Genomic DNA, 14,169 nt, shown 5'->3' with positions numbered 1-14,169 from the left:
GGGATCTGCAGATCTGTATGCGGAATATTTTAACTGATTATTTGGGGGGCAAACTACAATTTTTGGCTCACAGAAAACACCCCCCCTCCCCCAAATCTCCAAAGCAATTTCTTGCTTGCAGATTACCATTATTACTTATCCACCCAAAGTACCTCGGAACTCTAGTGATGGTCCACGCCCTTGTTATGCTGGGCACTGCACCGACAAAGAGTAAGTATACAGTCCTTGCCTGAAGAATTGCCAAAGGAAGGATGAGGCAAGAGGAGAGAAGCAAGCAGCCACCAGAGTTAAGGGAAAAGAGTCTGTGTGTGGTGATCAGCCTGGTTAGCAGCATCTTCAGCACACCACCTGCAGGCTTTGTCAAGCTTCTGTAGATCTCAGAGCAAAGTCAAAGCTTGCGAGGGGATATGAGAAGAGATAACGACATAACCTTGCAGATACCTAGAGGAAGTTTCTCTGAAGCCTGAAGACTGGCACAGGAGAAAGCCAAGAGATGTCCATCGGTAGTTTAATAAGAAGACAGAGGTTCCACAGCTGATTGTTATTATGGATTCTGGTGCCCCTCATTGTGTTAGATAGACTGCAGTTTGAAATCACATACATTTTTTTAATTGTGATTGTAAATATGCATTGCTGCTTACTTAGCAATGCACTGCGGTTGCCATTGATTTAAACTAAACCATGAGATGCTTCATTAGCTTCAAGAAGAAACCATGGAGCCTCTGTGGGTGCTAAGTTTGGGGCTGGAGGGTCTCACTGGTTCTTCCTGAACCCAGTTCTTTCTGGGAGTAAGGCTTTGTGCACAGCCTTCAAAATACTTGTAACAATCCCAGTTCAGTATTAAAATAACAGCTATAATCAAATCTCCTGTCGTTAGCCAATAGTTTCAGAGATGAGGGAGAAATTATTGCTCCTCCACTTTCCTTTTCCCAACACATAGCCACCAGTGCATGTCATCTGTGCCTGTCCATGCATATCTGTATATGCTGTAATACATTTAAAACCTGTTGGGCAACTTCAGCTGAATTTGGTAAAGGTTTAGAGGCCTTTTGGAGGTTGCACACAATTTATGGAAGTAGCCAACTGAATAGAAGACACCCTACAAGTGTTCCCACCAAAGACAAAGTCACTTAATCAGCTCCTGCAGTCTTTGACAATAGAGAAGACAGGAAAAAAAACAAACTTGTGAGGCTTTCACCTACCCCAACTGCAGAAAAAGATTCAGTCAGGACTTGCATCTTAGTCAGCCTTGAAACACATCCAAAAGACACCAGGTTTCATTGAAACAGAGTTCTTAGATTTCTTAGCTCAAATATTATCTCCTCCCTTCTTCAGAGGCATCCTAGATGTCCTGTAGCTTGAAACACAGAGCAGCTTAAGTGAGTGCTTTGAAGTGATGAGGAACCCCCTCTTTCTACAGGACTGATGGATGTCTCTTGCTCCCTTGCACAGGGTTGATTGGGGGTCAGGAAGACACTTCCCTCCCAGTCAGGGAAGCAGGGACATGAAGGTTCATTTGTCTTTTTTTATCCCTTTCCTCTACAGCCAACAGCCTGGTTGACCTCCTGAATCATTTGGGCCATCGTAAAAGCCTCAGGCAACGGTGATCACTCTTGTTTTCTGCTTGTGAAACACAGGTTAGTCCCCTGAGAACTAAAATGCTTTAGTTTAATTGAAACCATTGGGTTTAATATATGAGTATCTTTGCTAAATGTAAAGGCCTGAGGTGAGTAGAGGTCACACTAGGTGATCTTATGGTGCAGTTCATAGTGTCTGGGGGGCTTGAGAGGCAGAAGCTGCCTTTGCTTTAATGAAAGGTACATAGAGGTGGAAGAGGCTATGAAGGACTTTGAATGGAGAGAGTGTGTTTGATAGAATAAAAATAAAGCCAGCGGAGAGTCAGAAGGAGAAGGCTAGTGTGGCTAAGGGACATGGCTAGACAACCATTGCAGCAGCAGTGTGAATGGGTATGAACGAGATAAGATTGTACTAGTCGAGGAGAAAAGTGAGAGAAAATTAAAAGTTCTATTTGAGTCACAATGGGCTCGATCTGTCAGTTACCTATCTGGGACGGGATTTCTGAGAGACAGGCTACAATTTCAGTTTGAGCAGAGGAGGCAGGTCTGGGACCATGAGTAGAAACATGGCATTTGAATTGCCTTCTGCAGGGGAAATTATCTAGAAATATAAGATGTAAAAGAAAACCTTTCAATAGATGAATATACCTGATGATTAGTATGCACAAATCTATGTGGAGAATTCATATTTAAAATCTTGGGTATATATCACCCTGCTCGGCTGAAACGCAAATGAAAATTCATCCTTAAACCCCTGTTTTGATTTGATGATTAAAATAGTTCCTTTTAGCCACAGTCAATTTAGGAATGAGACAAAGTGAAATACAGATATTACTGGTCTGCAACCACTTTGTTTTCCAGTCAAGTTTCGTGTTTGAAAGATCTTTGTTTCCCAGAAACTGGTAAAAGATATTAAGGCCTGACACAATGCCACTGCCCGCTGCACATCTTCCACCACTTCTCAGCAGATTTTGAGGTAGAATAAAAGAAAATAATACCTATGCAGGTATAAACAATTCTTACACTAAGAAAGTACTTATCCAGTGTGTTTTCACAGGAAAATTGTTTCTTGCTCCTTCAGATTTCTGCATAAGTAATAACAGAAAAGCACAGAACAGTGCTAACTACTATCTCCTTAAAACAAAAAAACAAAACGAAATAAAACCAACCAAGAACAAAATCAAACCCCCCCCCAACTCATAAAAATGAGAAGCAGATGAAACGGCTCATACAGAAATTCTGTATTAAGGATGGTGAAACATAACAAATGCGGTACATTGTGCAGAGTATGTTTTAAGTAACAGTGCTTACTATTCAAATTTATTTGTTAGTGATTTGTCTTCCCTATGCCATGCATTGGAAATCACTAGAGGAGTTTCCAAGAGTTCTATAAGCCCTGTCCTGGCAGAAAAAATGGGAACCTGAGAACTCCTGGCTGCACCAGGTTGCAGGTAACTGATGCACCTTCACTGTCCCTGGCTTTTTTCAAGGAGAGACAAGTTGGGGAAAAGTTCTGGGCTGAGAAAAGGCTCACTCAGGAGGTGAATAAGCCATTTGGTAAAGCAGGCGAGTGTAGGGAAGGCCTAGGAAGGAAGCGCTGTATACTGCAAAAAGAACAAGGCACTTAGAAAGGTAGGTAGGAAGGACTAGAAACTTGAGTAGGCAGAAGATGCTTTGGCTGAACTCTTAGCAATTTAGAGTTCTCATGAGTGGGACTGTTCCTAGGGGACTGCAGTGAAAAGCAGAACAATGCTGTATTGGCTCAGCACTTGGAGCTTGATTTGCCCTTTTTGAAATCCTGTGGCTAATTCATACCCTGAAAAAAGAAGTATATCCTGGCCAGATGGCTCAATTTAAGAAGAAGCAGGCAACTGTGTAGCTGGAATAGCAGGTAATGGAGGTGAAAGGCAGGGTGTAGGAAAAGTCAGCTGTGTACAGGGGGCACGGGATGGAGTCACCCTTCCATGAAATCCAATAAAACCCAATCTGGTCATGATTAACTCAACATTTTCAAAATCCTTTTAAGAGTTCACAAAGAACATAACATCTAGCCAACTTGTAGTGGTATACGAGAGACCCCTGACTCTAATATCCCAGGATGTCAGCCCTCTACTTGTTTCAGATTTTGATACTGAACACTGCTTTGCTTCTCAATTCCAGCTTACTTATTTAGCATTCTTATTGCTTTATCTCATTTATAACAAGCCCTTGAACATAAGTAAGGAAAAGTACATTATACAGAAAACTCATCTGTTTGAGCAGTCTGAGCAAGGTTTACATTAAAACCACCGATACATATAATTAGTGGCAGAACTTCCTCTTGCGCCCAGAACCTGTATGCTCAGCTGTGAAACTGCTAAACAGAGAGAATGGAGAAGTGTGAAAAGCATCTTTGATGAGGCTCAGCCATGCTCAAACATCCCCTCAAAACACGCAGGATACCACAGGACCCCTCAATACCTAAGCACTGTCTCCTGTACCTGCTCTATGTCAGACTCCAAAGTCAGTCCAGTTTCTTTCTTCACCCCTTTGTGTGGGGACTCCCTGGGCCGGGAGATGGAATCCACATTGCCCCCTTGCTCCTGAGGGTGACTGCGAAGTGACCCTGAGGGAAACAGGATCAGTGAAGGATTTTATTGGATCTGGAATCTTTCTGACAGGCCGTCATAAATTTGTCTTTTAAAACAGAGGCCCCTTTTCCATTATACGTATTTTATGGGGAAACAGATGAATTACTAACAATGATTGCTACAAGGAGAGAAATACCATTATTTGGGGTAAATTTACCTGAAACTTGGCTATCCCACCTGAGACTTGCTATCCCAACTCACTTGTCTTACTTCTATAACTCATTGTAAGAGGAACACTGTATGTAGTAAATACACTAACTTTTGGCTTAGTAATGCTGCGCTGAGTAAAAAGTGATCAGTGTACACAGCAAAATACCTTTCAACCAATTTGAAATACTGTTGGAAATGCTCATCTGAGCCTTATGAGCAGCTGTGCACATTACAGAACGTCTGCGCTATTTTTGCACTTCATTTCTTTAACTACGTCAAATAGCTGCTGTGCTCCTTATCTACAAACAGTATGAAAATAATAACAAAAAAAGAACTGAGTTGCATAGTCTCTTCTGTTTCCCTTCTTGATCTTAGGTAGTAATTTGCCTAAATTGGCAACAGCTTAGTAGGAACACACATGTAGCGTTAAGGTCTGTCTGTGCGAGAGGCAAAGCCAGCGTGTCACTCACACCTATCTACCATGTTCTAAGGAGGGGAAAACATTCCCTTCCTTGAATAACTGGATCTAGGAGCTAGGTGTTGAGACGGGATGTAAAAGGAACTGCTATTCCTTTATGGAAAATAGGTGTCAAGATTGACCAAACTGAACATATCTGTGTACATAGTGAAGACTTCTATATGCTCACTCCAGTAGTTTAGGTACATAAAATAATCCCCAGAAGGGTATCTTAGAGCAATCATGCCATGCATCGGTTCCCCTAGGTGAAAACTTTCTCCTGAGGTTCATTCTGATTGCACCTATTTCCGCCTGTGCTTTATTGTAAAGACAGCTTTGTGTCTCTCTTTAGTTTCTTTTTTTAATTTAGAAACCTGTCTACATTCATGTCTCGCTGTTTTGTTGGAAACAGATGGCCCTTCCTGGAGACACACAGTGGAGTGAACAGACACCGACCACTTTAACATGTGGTAGCATGTTGTAATTAGATATTTAAAGTGCTAGACAATTACTATCGAACCTTGTCATGAGGGAAATTTAGGTCTGTGTTTACCAAGATCTGAATTATAAACTGGATCCCTGCCAGAGCTTTACTCTTGGGTATAAAATAAAAGACGACTATGGTTGAATACTGAATGACATTGATTAAAGCTACCACCTGCCCTGTCTCGGATATGATCGCTCACTCCTATTTCCCACCCCGGTCCCTTAGTTTTAGTTGACCGCTGCATGTGATTTGCCCATGTGACAAATTTTGGGATGCAACCAGCTGATCACAGGAGGTACCACCTCTGTAACATTACTAGTCTAGGGCTCAGCTTCCCACCTGGTTTTGGACTACAGATGGCTGAAGGCAGCTCCACCCCAGTAGAAGAGAGGATCAGCCACTGTCGCAATGCAAAAAAAGCTGATAAAGCTGGAGAAAAGAATGGGCAGTGATAAAAGAAATGGGGCAAAATCACAGGGGAGCATTACAGAAGAAGAGAAAGAAGATTTAAGAGTTATCTAATCCATAAGATAATTTAATTACTGCTAAGTTTTTACCCTAGTTGGAAATATCCAGCCTGTGGAAGTTGAGAGCAGCAGCACTGACTGCTGGGGGAGCGCGGCTGTAGCTCCTTTCACATGCCTCCCCCACCCCTGCAGCCGTGGCGGGAAGTAAGCAGTTGCAATCCAGAGGCAGTTCAGTTTCAGAAACACAAAGTTCCTGCTGGTTTTACCTTACTTGCAGCAGAAACAGTGCAGGAGGCTGGAGGAAAGTATTGTGGCTGAGAGAAACATTAATGTTTCAAAACTATGAAAATGGTTGAACTTGTAGGCGAGGGAAAACCAGTTTTACATCAAAATCTCACGCCTGAGTTGCTAAACTCCAGTGGAATACTTATAATGGTTGTGAAAGATAAAATTATATTAGGACTTCATTATTTTTTTTAAAAAACTAAATTGTTAATTCTAAGTTTGGATAAGGATTTAGCAATGAAATGCTTCAGGGGTAACTTGTTTTCAATGGGGAATTCTGTGTATGAAACTGATTACGGATGGAGCCAAATCCCTGCCAAGGTTATGGGTAGGATCACGAAAGCAGATGAACTACAATTTCCCAGGCACTAGAATTCACAATAAGGCCAGGAGCAAAATGAGCACAACCAGAAAGTACTTCAAGAGCCAGGACTGAACTATGAGAGAAAGCGGTGTACTTTTCTCTGTGTACCTTTAATCACGGGCAAGATCTTTCTAAAGAGACGTAGGTGTTGATCTTACAGAGAGCTAGTACACTAATTTAAATATTCGTTTTATCATTTGGGAAAGGTATCTTGGAAAATTATTTGAAAAGATTTCAGCCTAAAGTTTATCAAAACAGAATAAACATGCAAAATTTTCAAGAAACTGAGTACTGTGGGGGTTATATAGGGTGTAAAAGGTGAGAGGGCAGTGATGAAGAACAAGCAGCAAAACCTGGTAATGCTGTTTGAAGTAAAACTGGTTTGAAGTTATTGGTCTCTCAAGGTTCAAATTTGAGTGCCTAGAAAATAAGCAAGCTGAAGTAAGGATGTCTCAGGAACACAGTTCTGGTTTTGAACTCTGCATTGCAACGTTAACTCAGGTATCTATTGCAACATTCTCTTGTAATTCAGCAAAATCTTACAGGATAGTAAGGTAAAGTCAGCTGAAAAACTTCTGGGTCAAAGGAAAGGTGAGGGAGTGAAATACAACTCCATGTGCAAACACTGAGGAACAGGTTGCAGAAGGCTGAAGTAACAGATGCTTGTTAAAGGGATGAGAAGAGCTTGCTAATAGTCACCGTTAATAAAAAATACCTGTACCTCAGTAATGTTAGGCCTGTAGGCAACAGTAAATCAGGGTTTGGTTTCTCATGATGTTAAGGATTATGCATCCACATAAAGCAGTCTCTGCCCTGACAAGCGTACAATGTAATTGTTGTCCAAACACATCCCACTTCCTCACTACGGTTGACTCATAACTGCTTTTGAAAAACTCCCATAGGAATATTTCTTGCAGAGTAAGAAGCAGATGTTGATTTTTTTTTTTCTGGCCTCCATTTTGAGACAAAGGAAGACGGCACCAGCTCGGGTCCATGCGGGACCTCTGTGGGAGATGAAGCTGAGCTATTTCCAGCAGATTGGTCTGGAGACTGCCAGCTGAGGGAAGCACGGAGCAGGCAAGCAGAGGGCAGTGTAACCACACCGTTGCACAGCGCAGAGCAGCACCTCTCCAAAGGGAGCTGGGAAGAACCAGCTGCGGGTAAGGTAACTTAAGCAGCAGGAGCTAGTTAGGGCAAGCCATGGCGATGGCTTCTGGGGGAAGCCCCGAGTGCCATTCCTGCTCCTTTTGGGACTGCCACCGGCCCGGGTGCCCGCACCTCAGCCATTCTGCGGAGAGGCTCTGCCAGTGCTGCCAGGCTGGGTGCAACCAGCTGGGCCAAGCCAGGCCTCGGTGGAGGTCGCCCACAGACTGACAAGGCCCAAACCCAGCAGGGCAGCCTTGACTGGCATGCTCGGGCCCCGCTCCGAGCAAGGGGCAGCCCCCCACACCCTCCCCCCCGCCAGGCCCCAGCCCCAGCCCCATCGCTCTGAGGAGAGCCACCAGCACCAGGCATTCCCACCCTCCTGAGATGACCCCCTCGCTCGCCGGGGCGCATGCGCAGACTAGCCGGCTGGACACCGCCGTGCCCCGCTCGCTGCGCCACACGCGCACCCGCGTCCTTCTTGCGGCTCCATCCGGGGACGCGATGACGTAATCGCCCCTCCAGGCGAGAAGCGCAGCTCCCCCCCCCACAGGCGCCCCTCCGCACGCTCCCTGGCTAGCCAATGAGAGAAGGGCGCCGCGCCGCCGCAATGCCTCCTGGGGGCTGTAGTCCGGCGCGTCCTCCCCGTCCCAGCCGGCACCACATCTGTGCGTCCCTGCCGGGAACGGGCCCGCCCCCCGCCCCTTGTGGGCCGGGCCAGCGCGCCCCGCCGCCCTATGGCAGAGCGGGTCAAAGTTCGGCGGGGGGCGGTCCGACCAATGGGCGCAGGCGGGTGCCGGGAGGGGGCGGAGCCGGCTGTGTTTTGTTCAATTGCCATTGAGGAGCTGGTCCATAGGCAGAGGGGAGGCGGCCTGGGCGGGCGCAGGTACCGGTGGCCGGCGCTGCGGTGAGGGGGGACGCGGGAGGCCGCGGGGGCAGCGCCCGCCGGCGGAGGGCGAGCGCAGCCGGCAGGTAACAGCCGTTGAGGCGGCTCGGAGGCAGTGCCCAGCGGAGGGGAGACGGCCAGGCCCGGACCCCTTCGCAGAGCCCGGGCGGCTGTGGGGACCGGACAGCTCTCGGCGGGCGGGCGGGCGGGCGCCGCCCCGGGGGGGACCCTCTGGGGTGGGGGTGCCACCCCGAAGCTGCCCTTACCCGCGGCAGCAGCCTCCTGCTGCCCCAGAGCTGCGGGCTGCTCGCCTCCTTAATTAGATAGGTAGATAGATAAATGGGTATAGATACTGAACACTTGCTGGTGGTCAGGCGGGGGGCCGCGCTCCTTCATGCCGGCTGGAGGTAAAGCTTAGCTCCCCTTCGCCCTGCCATTAGCTGAAGACTTCGTGTGGAAGCGAAACGGCGGCTGCCCGCAGCCCTGGCAAACGGAAAGAAAAAAAAAACCAACCACAAAACCCCCAAAACAACTTATTAGCATTAATAATTGCCGCTCGGGATGGGAACGGGGTTGGCTGCGCGGCGGTGCCTCTCCCGACAGGCAGCGGGCTGCTCCAGGCCAGGGCTCCGGCCTGCCTGGGCCGTGCGGGGAGGGAGGGGAGGGAGGTCGGTCCCCGGGCTCCGCGGGGCTCGGCTGGGCGCGGGCATTCCTTTGTGCCGCTGCCCCGCGGGACAGCCGTCTGCGGGCACGTACCGCGGGTTTGGAGGCGATTCTCCCCTCCGTTGCTCAAGGATGGAGTTACGTCAGAGTAGGTGCATGTTTTTCCACAATAGCTGCCTTCCACAGTGATTCCTGGGTGAAAAGGGTGATTATTTTCTTCATCCCCCTCCCTCAGCGATAAGAAAGTTGATTCCTAATTTATGGCTCGTACGTGTAACGACCAGTTGGGTTAAAAACTCCCGAGATCGAGGAGTGAATAGGCTCTTTGTGTTATGCCGGCTTTTCTAAGGGCAGTGACATGGCTTTGTTCTGATTATTTGGCTTATTAAACGTCTTCTCGCCTGCGCGAAGGCCAAATAGAAATGTGGTGCTTGAAATTTGGGATGCTATTTAAGGAGGTCGCTTTAGGTCTTGTGAGACGGAGAGGCGGGCGGTTGTAGATGATCCTCTGCTTTAGCGTTGCGTCAGTTATCTGAACTCTTCTGGTAGAGATCTGAAAGTTAAGGCGTTTCTCTCTTTAGGTAAATGATATATCTGTCATAACCGTTCAGAGAACAGCCGTTAGAGAAATAGTGCTTTGTAGTAGCACTGTAACTTTCAGGTTGCGGGGTTGAGAGTGGCTTGGTGAGTCAGACCAGATAAGACACTGGCTTTTAATGTGCATGCCCAGTTCTAGGCCTCGGGATGAGTCGAGCCAGCTGGTCAAATCTATTTTCTGGTTCACTGTGCTTACATTAAAATTAGCTCCTGAGAACAGTTATTACAGCCTTTAGTGTTACATTGCCTCCCATTCATATGCCTGACTGCTAGAAAATATTTTCGTCAAAGCCATTTTTGGCAAGAACCAGTAAGTCTGTGTATCTTGTGGCAAGCTGAAATGTTTCTGGATGCGTTTTAATTGTGAATAGTCTGTGTGCTTCTCGTAGGGCTTGTGAAATCTGGAGTACAATGTTTGAATAGCAAAAACTTTCCTAATGAAGCATGTGACTTGATCCGGTTTTATTGGAGATGCAGTGTACACGATCAAGCCCAAAGAGCTTGTGTCTTTACAATTATTGTGCTTCTGAAAATGCCTGGAAGAATTGTATTCAGAGGCAGGAGAACAGTATGTGGAGGGAGCTAAAACATATATTCCAAGTAGTTCTACTTGGTGGAACTCCTAACTAGAAAATGGGTTTGCTACTCATTTATTTTGAATTTCTGGGACATACTATTCATATTAATATGTCTGTTATTTTTAATCATCCCTATTTTTTTTGGCAGTAACAAGATTCTACTCTTCGTCATATGGAAGTACATGCTGCCTATTAGACAAACTTAAAATTCTGATCTGCAAGATCATCCCCCTAATGATATCCTTTCAGCATGTTCCATGCTGTGGTAATCTGGCTGTCCTCTAGCAGCCTTTACCTGCCAGTGTGTAACCCATAGTTATTTTCTCTTTAACTTGAGAATTAAAATTGATTAAGTAATTGTAAAGGGATATTTTAAATTTGGTGTAGTTATATTTCCCTACTTCCTCTTGAAAAGCTGTTTTTCTGAAGGATACTATGATTCAGAAGAATAAGGAGACTGAAAGAAGAAATCCTGTTTGTATTAGCAACCATTGTGTTATGCTGTGGAAGTTTAGTATATGGCATAAAACTATATTTATGAAAATATGGTGGGCAGATAAACTGAAAGCTTAACGTTACTGAGATGGCAGCAATTTATTGCACGGATTGCTTTATTTTAAAAAGGCAGGAAGGATTTATTCTTTCCTATAGGAATTCCTTGAGAGTCTGGTAGCCATTACTGTAGCTCCCTTTTTTAGTTCCTTCTCCTTTTCCCTTCCCTGTTCTTTCTCCCCCTTCTTCTGTTGCCTCCCCCCAATCTACATTCCTTTGTGTTAGCAGTGATGATGGCAGTTCTAGTCACCTCCTGTGGTTTGATAGATTATTCCCTTTAGAAACATGGTGTACTTAAAACTTTCCAAACATGATTCTTTCCTTGCTCCTACACTTTTTTTGATGCTGGTTTTGAGTTTTGTTCTAACAATTTGTCCTTTCTGCTTCTGCTTTGAATTTTCTTAAATACTAATAAGAAGTCTTGTTAAACCTTTAGTGGAAAATTATTAGTATTTATATCGTGATTTAAATTTATTTTTGTGTATTTTGAAGGTCATAATATAAACAGAAATTTTTCCTTTGGCAACAGTGAATTTCCCTCTCCCCTGCAAGCCCACAAGTTTTGTGCTTCTTTTAGCTTGCTTTAAACTTTCAGTTTTATTTCAATAAAATAAACTTGTTGGACTATTTTTACATTACTACATTCTTGAGATGTGATATTCATCTGAGAATGGTCTTGCAGGTAAATGTTCATAGGACCTTGTCTTTTGTCTTACACAAGCTACATATAAACTTAAATTTTGAAATACATTATGGTAGAACATGTAAGAGATTCCTGTCCGTTACGGAAATAGCTGTAACTTTTATTCTAGATACTGTAAGTAACATAAGCTTAGTGGGGGGGGTGAAACGACACACAGAAACCTGTGAAGGGCTTTATGAGCACTCCTGAAGGAAGGGTTAATGAGCAGAAGGTAGCCCTGTTCATTAATTCTAGGGAAGAAATTCATGGCTAGGAAAACAGCTACTTGAACTCCGTGTACTGTAGTGGCTGATATTTTCTTAGTGGGTAAGTTGTTTTAATCTATTGACTGTGTATACCTGAGAGGTAGCCATTTATGTTGACAACTTGTTTTTTGGTATGTCATGAAGTTTGTGTGGTTAACAAGATCTTAGCTGACACTGAAGTATTGCAATCCAGTGATGAAAGAGAGTCTGTATAAAAAAAATCCGCACTTTGTTGGTTTCTCTTAACTGTAAACACTCTGCTAGGGGGATTGAGACAGTCGTATTTTCAGAAAATGGTTTTCTTTCAGGATTTTCTTTCCGCCTCAAAAGGAAGCCTGTAAAAAAAAAAAAAGCATATTTTTAACTCCTTTCTAGGCTGTTTTACAACTTTTTCTATGATGACCCAACTGGATATTGCAGTACTGTTGAGTATAGAAAAACCTGAAATCAAGGTAACTGTCAGCTCTTTAATATTGCTATTTCTGGTTTGTGCTGTTTTGGCTTTTCTGTTCAGTCAGTTTGGGAAATAATGTCATCAACAAGCTGGCAAGAAACTGCTCAGCTAACTTCTAACGTTTTGTAGCAGGCAGGAATAACTTCTGAAGGCCATGTTTCTGCTAATTTTTAGGTTGAGGGGAGGAAGTAGGCAGGGTTTGTTACTAAATACATTATCTGGGTTATGGCTCTCAGTTTACTGACAGCAGTATTTTTTTAAGCAAACAGTTGAATATCATGCTTTAGAAAATATGAAATGTTTCAATTAGGAAACTTACTGAGTTATAAAAACAAAACTAATATAATTGGCTTTCTGCTGTTTGAACTTGATTATATTTTAGTGAAACACAGGCCATCACATATGTTTACTTGTTGGGTGTTAACAGTAAGATCAAGGGTTCTGATTATTTGATGTTAGCATCATTGCTCTGAATTTGGTATGACAATATTGGTTTAAGTTCCTGTGAAAATTAAACTCTAGTGTAAAGTACAGGGAAGAATACTTTCAATGTTTTATCAAATTGCAGGCCTAGAACTTCGGACATACTCACAGTCCAGTGGTGGCAGTTGCTCTTCAATGTGTGTAAGTCTGTCTCTACAGAAAGAGCTAAGAGTGTGAAATCAATGCTTTGCCTAGAGCTGTCATTAGACGTGTCATTTGCAAAACTGACTCGGTATACCAAGACCTACGTGTCATTGCGGGAAAGGCATTTGAGATGGAAGAAAGCCGTTTCTGCGTTTGCTGAGCTTGAAAATTGGAACCCAGCTGGTACAGGAAATAGTTGAAGAAGTAACTGCAGCATCACGGTCTATACCTTTAGTTTTGTACTTTAGACTGAGATCTGTGATGCTGGAAGACAGGATCTGAATTCCTCTTTTTCTGAAGAAAACTTGTTTCTCCTTACCACCCACCCCTCATCCAGCCAGCCTCAGCAGCTGGCTTGCTGTTTACTTGTTAATGCACTTAAGTTTTCTGGGTTTATGAAAGACCACATTTATAATTTGGCAATTTCTACACTGAAGTTAAGGTGAGTTAATTTTAAAAACGAGCAAAACCCCTTTACTGTCCTAATAAGACCTCATACCAGGCTGTGGCTTCTCTTCTACTGTCGCCTCCCCTTGAGCCATGAATGGGAATAATAGGAACTTCTGTTGGTGTTATATTAACTTTAGGTCTCTAATTTGCATCTCAAATAACATTGTGAACAGCATTAATGCCTTTGAGGGGTTTGGGAGGCTTTTTAATTTGTAGGGTAAATGTGTTTTTTAACCTAATTGGGCAGTTCAAATTATTATTGCAGCATGTTTAATTTTTGCTCTGTGCAGTTTGTGTTGATGTCAGTGGCACTAAATCATTCCTTCAGTGCTGTGCACATGTATTGTTTCACCTTCTTAACTGTGGCTTTAGATTTTGTAGTAGTAAAGTATTTCTTCATTTCATACAGTTACTACTGGATACTATATGATGTTGGCGTTCTTTATTCTACCCTCCAAAGCTTGCTTATAGGGAAAATTTTTGTTTTAAAGGTACTGCTTCCTTTAAGTCCCCTGCTTTCCCAATGAAAAATGCACTTGTCTGTCTTCTGTCAACGCTTCTGTTGATTTGACCTCTTCTGGTTTTAAAGGGATGAACATTTATCTTATTTAAGGAAGGATGCAAGTGACGAAGCTGTATGTCATTAGGATCTGACAAACCCTGTTGCTTTATCAACTTGCACAGTCCAAAGTGGTGTGCAGAATATGAAAAAGGTTAAAGTTTGGAGCCTCAGGTGTGACAGATTATGAATCAACACAGAGTTGTGGAAATGTGCTTGAGGCTGGATGGGTCTGGATCTGCTGGGTTCTGTCTCTTGCAGCTCAGCATTTCTTAGGCAACATGTAGATGGCCAC

General features: G+C 44.0%; 1 protein-coding gene across 2 annotated transcripts in view; it reads left to right on the top strand.

Annotated features, from left to right (window-relative positions):
- The first annotated feature begins 8,405 nt into the window (after positions 1–8,405).
- Positions 8,406–14,169, top strand: part of FAM53A (family with sequence similarity 53 member A) — a 73,070-nt gene continuing 67,306 nt past the window's right edge. Inside the window, exon 1 of one of the 2 annotated variants that reach the window (XM_072862746.1) lies at positions 8,406–8,446. The gene's annotated coding sequence lies outside the window, so the exon portion shown is untranslated. Of the gene's footprint in view, positions 8,533–14,169 lie in introns of both variants that reach the window. The other variant, XM_072862745.1, reaches the window with a different exon arrangement.

This window comes from Ciconia boyciana, chromosome 5, assembly GCF_034638445.1.
Source record: "Ciconia boyciana chromosome 5, ASM3463844v1, whole genome shotgun sequence".
Classification (NCBI taxonomy): domain Eukaryota; kingdom Metazoa; phylum Chordata; class Aves; order Ciconiiformes; family Ciconiidae; genus Ciconia; species Ciconia boyciana.
The sequence above is the reverse complement of the archived record's forward strand: the minus strand, read 5'-3'. Positions and strand labels throughout refer to the sequence as shown.